General features: G+C 40.0%; 1 pseudogene; it reads right to left on the bottom strand.

The window, feature by feature from the left end:
- Positions 1-1,851: 1,851 nt before the first annotated feature.
- LOC101639744 lies at positions 1,852-2,857 on the bottom strand (annotated as a pseudogene).
- Positions 2,858-7,364: the final 4,507 nt, after the last annotated feature.

A 7,364-nucleotide genomic window follows, 5' to 3' on the forward strand; every position in this document is an offset into this window, starting at 1 on the left:
TTGTGATTTCCCACCTTCCCACTTCACTTTCCTGCTGCGTCTACTGGCAACTTTGTGAATCTAGAGAGGCCTTCAGCTAGAGACCCATGGACTTGATTGGCCTAGAATAGGTTGCTTCCTTGACACAAAATTCTTTCTTGGACATATCACAGGTGTTGTTTCTCTAGAAAACCAAGCCTATCACAATCACATTCTATTTTTAAGAATGTATCATGGACATTAACAAATGCATGCATGACTTAAAATTGTAAAAAACTGAAAACAGCTAAATAAATATCCATCTGTAATTAAACAGGTTATATTGGGCATCAATTACTATAAAATATGGTACAGGACAAGTTTTTAAAATTGAGGTGGGTTATGGTGAGGGAGTATAACAAGATAGATATATCATTATTTTTGAAAAAGCAAATTAAAATATAATGCAGGTATGTTGTTATGTAAAATTATATTCACCGGCATCAGAAGACCCAAAACAAACAAAAAAATATTGTTGAGAACCAGAGAGGGTTAGAGCAGTGACCCAAACCCATCTGTAGACAATGGGACATCCCCTCACAGAAGGGTTGCAAGGAAAGGATGAGCCAATCAGGGTGAAGTATAGCATCGATGAAACACAATATTCCTCTGGTTCCTTGAGGCTTTCTCATCCCCCACTATCATGACCCCAGTCCTGCCTTTCACTATGGGCTAGGCCGGAGCATGTACAAGTGCATATTAAAAGCACCTGACACACTGAATCCAAGTCAGATAAACCTCTCAGGAACAGAAATAGGAGTAGCGATACCAGGAGGGTAGGAGGAAGGTGGGGAGAAACGGAGTGAAGAAACCATCGGGGAAGGGATACAGCGGTCAATGTAAGATACGAAAATAATCATAATTTACAATTTATCAAGGGATCATGAGGGTAGGAGGCAGGGAGGGAGGGTGAAAAAAGGAACTGATATCAAGGACTCAAATAGAAAGTAAATGTTTAGAAAATGATGATGGCAATATATATACAAATATGCTTGATACAATTGATGTATGGATTGTTATAAGAGCTGTAAGAACCCCTAATAAAATTAACTTGAAAAAATTAGGTTCTATATCTTTATTATTTTATTTTTTCATATAAATTAGTTTATTGCTGTTTCCTTCATTGACTTTATAGAAAATTTTTAAATGCTGCAATTTCACAAATTATTGAACACCCAACAGTTTAACATACTTTAATTTTTAAAGTACAAAAGTGACATTAGAAATTTTTTTGAAGAAAAGTATGTCATCTACCAGCGAAGAAATAGGAATCCAGACAATGAATGGCACAAATACAGCACTAAAGGAGGACTCGGTCGCCACCCAGAAATCATCGCCTGAGTCAAGTTACAAGTGCATTTTGAGAAAAAGTTACACATTCAGTTTGTACTGAACTAGCTGGTCTGGTCTCCGCCTCTTGTAAGAGAAGAGCTAGCTGAGCCTTTAGTGCTGCAGACAAAACCCTGTCCGCGAGCGGAGAGGGGCAAGGAAGCGTCCCCGCCCCGGGTTCCTGCACAAGAGAACAGTTAGGAGAGAAATGGCGCTGCCACGTTACCGCTTCAATCTAGTCTCAGACCGCTTGTACCTTCACATGCTTCTTTAACGCCACGCCACCGCCATATTTCGGATGTACATCACATATACAATCATGAAATTCCTTCACTGTCAAACGAAATCATTTGACCCCAAACCACTCCACACTAACAAGTCACTCAGGTAGCTTGCTTCTTACTCCACACAACGATTTTCTTTTTAATTTGCTGCTGTTTTTACTTGTTAAGGGACCTTCTGGGATTGACTTAAAGCTCTACTTGCAATTTCAATGTGTTAGTCTTAATAGTACTGTCTCTCGAGGACGGGAATCACACAGCACTGACTCTCTGCTGAAGCTGCTTCTTCTTCTTGGAAGGATGTGGTGTCATGCCAGGATAGTCCATAAAGATAAACGATGCACACACAAGAGGTGATCCCAGTGCAAAGGTGATTGTCACCTGTAAACCACAGAGCGTCACAGATGCATCAGTGGAATGGACAATAGCAGTGGCTGCTGCAAAGCCTTTCATGATGTTGTCAGTGTACTTGACCCCAAGTGACATGTAGAGGCCTCCACCACTGGCAAGGCAGATGACAAACCAGATGTAATATGTGTAATCAGGGAAAAATATCTTTTTCTTTAATTTCCTCTCCATATGACAAGTAGACACCAACTAATAACACAAGCCCTGATAGATACATTTGAATGTTTCTCACCCAAAGGGAAGGGTCTGAAAAACTTTAAAACTTTTTCAAAAGACACTCCTGCGAATCCTGAGCAGAATACAGCGATCGCTGTGGCGCCAACCCCTAACAATGGGTTGCATTCCACCACGGCTGGTTTCCTCTGTGCGAGCGTGACTCGTGCACGTCGCATAAACACTGAAACCCACTGCCGTTTGCTGCGTTCCCATTTTAACATTAAAACAGTATGTAAAGCAGTACAGGGCATCTTCAGAGGGCAGCTCCCCTGGTACACTACAGTATGCTAAGAGCGCAAGAAGCCGTGTTGTTCTCACAGCGGACACACTTAGCTGCATCAGGTCCTGGGGGGTTCCCAAGACATGTTCTCTTAAAGGCGTCTTGGGGCTCCCCAGACTACCAGTTTCTTTAGCGAAAATCTCTCCACTTAGCAATACTTTTATAACATCTGTAATACACACGGCGGTGGTAGAAAAGTAGCCTTCCCTGCCTGATGCCCTGTGTATCTTGAAGCTATGGTGTAAGCTGCGGCCACCAGGGAGGTCATCACTGTCAAGCAGTACAACTTGAACAGCAAAGTGACGTTCTCTCGTGGGGCGGCCATGGTTGCCCTGCAGCCCCGCAGGGAACTCTAGATTGTATTTTCATATGTACGTAGATGTCTATAAATAGAAAGGGAAAGGTCTGAAAGGATGCATGTAAGGCAGTTAAAAGTAGTTGGTTGTCTCTGGAAAATGGATTGAAATTTGAGAGAGAGAGGTACAGATTATATTTCACTTTATATTATTTTTTATTATGTGTGTTGTAAATAAGGAGACTAGTGATTCACTTGTAAGCATTAATAATAAAAATAGTTAAAGAAGAGCCCTGCTTTCAACAGACTGTATTTACTCTCAGGGGTTAATTTTAGTTAAGCTACAGACATATGTACAGAGAAAAACACACAGCACTTTCCAAATTAATTAATACACAAGTGAGTACAATTAAGAAAGGATGTTATAGTATTTTTTTCTCTACCATTACGAGGCATTGAAAACAATTACCAAGACGATTTCCCTAGAGCCTGTATATCTCAGAGGAGAAAAGTAATGCAAGGGGCATCCTGCAAGACTTCTTGGTTTCTGGCAAGTGGGTGATGTGGGAGGAATGAAAAGCCCATGGGGGTTTCTGGGGCTGATGGAGGTGAATTGTGCATTGACCTGCAGGTAAGGAGAGATGAACCCTTAATAAGGTCCTAATTCATGTATTTTTTATTCTGATTTGAGGACTAACCCCTGGATAAGCTATGACTACACTCAAGGAGCCCTGAGACCAGTTCCCAAAGGCATACGTGTGTGTGATACCATTCAGCAAAGTCACAAAACGCCTATTTGAAATGACAGCTGGCAGGTGGCTGAGCTTTTCTGTTACTTCTCAAAAAGCATTATGCATGTTAATCTGATCAAGCAAATCTCAGACTTAAATCCAGCTATGTATTGAGAAACAACTAGATGATAAAGTACCATGCTAGGCACTTTCACATACATGCCTCATTTATTCCTGAAAGCAACAAGCAGGTTAATAAATGCTGAAAATAACTCTGTTTACTATTAATAAAATATAAAGTAAATGTGAAGATGGGCAGAGACAACTTACGATCCTTATTCATCTGAAATTCAGAGCCAGAGACTTAACTTTCTTAAAGACCGAATGATTTTAATTCCCAAATATCTGCATTTATAGCTTAGTTTTGTTCCTTAAAAAAAGACTAAATAGTCCTCAGATTAAAATATTACATACACAAGACAATTTTAGGAATTTTCAAAGACCGTTTGACTCTACGAGACTCCTGATTTAACCAAATGACTAGAATCTGATGCCCTGGGAGGCTCCTCTTTGAAAACACAGCGTTTGGCATTACAAGGTTGGGTATATAGACCTCCCCCACCCCCAAATGGGGACAAATAACAGAATGTGGGTGAAGGGAGACAACGGACAGTGTAAGACATGAAATAATAATAATACATAGTTGATCAAGGATTCATGAGAGTGGGAAGGTACGGGGAGGGAGGGGAAAAAAGAGGAGCTGATACCAAGGGCTCAAGTAGAAAGAAAATGTTTTGGAAATGTTGATGGCAACATATATGTACAAGTGTGTTAAATACAATTGAATGATGGATTGTTATAAGATTTCTAAGAGCCTCCAATAATTTTTAAAAAGAAAGAAAGAAAAGAAAGGGTTTGGGATTGATTCAGAAGTGTCTACTTATTTACAAAGCTCGTTCTCAACTCTGATTCTAAATCCATGGACAGTGTACCATGTATGTGAACATCTGTACAAAGCTAACATCTCTAATTTTCAACGTGATAATTAAACCCTTTTCCTAAACACATTTAATGCTCCCATAATGTTGTACTCATGGCCTCACTCCATGAGCTAACAAATAGGAAGGTACCTTTGACTAATAAAACCACCGTGGTCGCCACTGTCTGTCTGCCGAAGGGGCTGCAGTGACACATGTGCAAAGACCTGTCACTTGTTTGCATTCCGCCAAGTCCCCAACTTGACAGTTAGTCCATGGACGAGCGTCTCTTCAAGTCTTTCTCCTCAATGTCCACGCCAGAGGACATTTTCTTGGTTGCATGAGAAGGGAGGGGATTTTGTTGCATGAATTACCCTTTCTTATTTATGTAAACTGAAAAGGAAGAAGTCACGTAGGTAGATCCTGAGATGTTAACAAGCCACACTAGTGTCCTATATCCATCCCTTTAGCAGCTGTTCCCACCCAACAAGGAAAAGGGAGAGAAGGGAGGCTTATCCCAATTCCTTCAAAACTGTTCACTGAAAACTGATAGTCCCTCTCGAGTGTCCCTGATGCTATATTTTATATTGTTTTATTTAAACTCATTCACTGTCTTCCAAATAAAATTTCTTGAAAGCAAGAATTTCATCTTTCTGATTTATGTCAGCACCCCCGTGCATAGAAAATGTCTTCAGCTGGGTTCTCTGCGGAGCAAAGCCTGTGAAACACACTCACAAAGGCACATGTGACTGTTGTTAAGTGCCTTTGAATCAACTCTGTTACTCACAGCGACCCTGTGGAAACAGAGGGGACCCTGCTCAGTGCTGCTCGTCCTCACAATCACTGTGTTTGAGCCTATTGTTGCCGCGGGACCCTCCCGACAACATGTTCGAAGTATGGAAAACAAAGCCCACCCATCCTCATTTCTAAGGAGCATTCTGGCTGTACTTCCCCCAAGACGGATTTGCTTGTTCTTCTGGCAGCCCATGGTATATCCAATATTCTTCACCAACACCTAACTCACATGCATCGATTCTACTCAGTTCTTTATTCTTTGTTCATCTATCACAGGTTTATGAGGAAACTGAAAATATCATTGCTTGGGGCAAGCACCTCTTGGTCCTCAAATTAATATCCTTGCTTTTTAACATTTTTAACATTTTAAAAGGTGTTATGCAGCAGATTTGCCCAATGCACTCTGTCACTTGATGTTTTGATTGCATGAGCCTTGATTATGGATCCAAGTAAAAGGCAATCATTGGCTTCAGACATTCCTGCCTTTGTGATGACTGAGTTACAGTCCACACTGAAGGCTGCAATCTCGGAGCGTCACTAGTCAGTGCTTTACGTGTTCATCGTCCGCAAGCAAGTTCAGGTCATCTGCTTATCAGTGATTTCTTAAAATTGGGAGTTGATACATATATCATATCATTCCATAGTTAAATCATGTCAAGCAGTATTGTACAATTGCTACCAAAATCAGTTTCCGAATATTATTTTCTTCCTGGACTCCTTGAAATGAGCTCCCTTTTACATGCCCCCCCCCTCTGCTTCACTGTACCCACCCTTGAATCCCTTGTTCTATAGGTTCATCATTCCAGGGATTCATATACTTAAAAATAGAAACATATAACAAAAGAATTGGAGAAGAAAAGACACAAGAGAAAGAAATTAATTTATGCATATTAAATTATCAAGGAGCTTTGTGTCACTACAGATTAGACACTGGGCTGCTAATTGCAAGGTTGGCAGTTTAAACCCACCAGGACTCTGCCTGTGAAAGAAGAGGCTGTCTGCTCCCATAAAGATTCAGTCTCAGAAACCCCTTCCATACAGTTGCTGTGAGTCAGAACTCACTCAATGGCACTGGGATTATATTTTCCGTTTTATTAAGTTATTATATAATATATTTAGCAATGATCACTTCTACCTTTGTTTTTTAAAGAGCTCTATTAGCATAGTGGATTAATTTTTAGCTGTAAATACTTATATTAAAAAACTATAATTTTTAGCATTAAATACTTACATTTAAAAAATTAGATGTCAAATCAATCTAAGGTTTTAACTTGATGAAACTAGCAAAACAAGTACAAATTAAACCCAAAGCAAGCATATAATTAAGATTTATAAAACTGGGTAAAACTGCCCCTGTGGTTTTCTGAGACAAATCTTTATAAGAGTAGAAAGCCTCATATTTCTCCTGAAGAGTTGCTAGTGGTTTCAAACTGCTGACCTTGCAGTTAACAGCACATTGCATAACCCGCCATACCACAAGAACTCCTTAAGGTAAGAATAAAGGTCAATAAAATCCAAACCAGAAAAATGACAGCAAAATCAATAAAGTCAAGAGCTGATTCTTGAAAAGATCAATAAAGGTGATAAGCTCTTTATCTAACTAGATCAATAAAGGTGATAAGCTCTTTAGCCTAACTAGATAAGATAAAAGGGAAAAAACTAAATTAGAATATTTGGAATGAGTGAGAGGGCATAATTACATTCCCTACAGACATGTAGACTTTGCTATTGTTGTTATGCATGCTTAAGATGTTTCCAATTCATAGAGACCACATGTACTTGGAAGAACTACAGTCAAAATGCTCTTTAGAGGCAAAGTTGGTGAGAGTTCATCTCACATACTTTGGACATGTTTCCAGGAGCGACTAGTCCCTGGAAAAGGACAGCATGCTTGGTAAGGTAGAGAAGCAGAAAAAGAGCAAGGCCCTGGACAAGATGACTGATTCAGTGGCTGCCAACAATGAGCTCAAACATAAGAACAATTGAATAGATGTGCAGGACCAGGTAGTATTTGGCTCCAGTGTACATAGGGTC

The sequence above is a fragment of the Echinops telfairi genome, unplaced genomic scaffold, assembly GCF_000313985.2.
Source record: "Echinops telfairi isolate 266 unplaced genomic scaffold, ASM31398v2 ScPeMD7_7469;HRSCAF=8507_1, whole genome shotgun sequence".
NCBI classification, from domain to species: domain Eukaryota; kingdom Metazoa; phylum Chordata; class Mammalia; order Afrosoricida; family Tenrecidae; genus Echinops; species Echinops telfairi.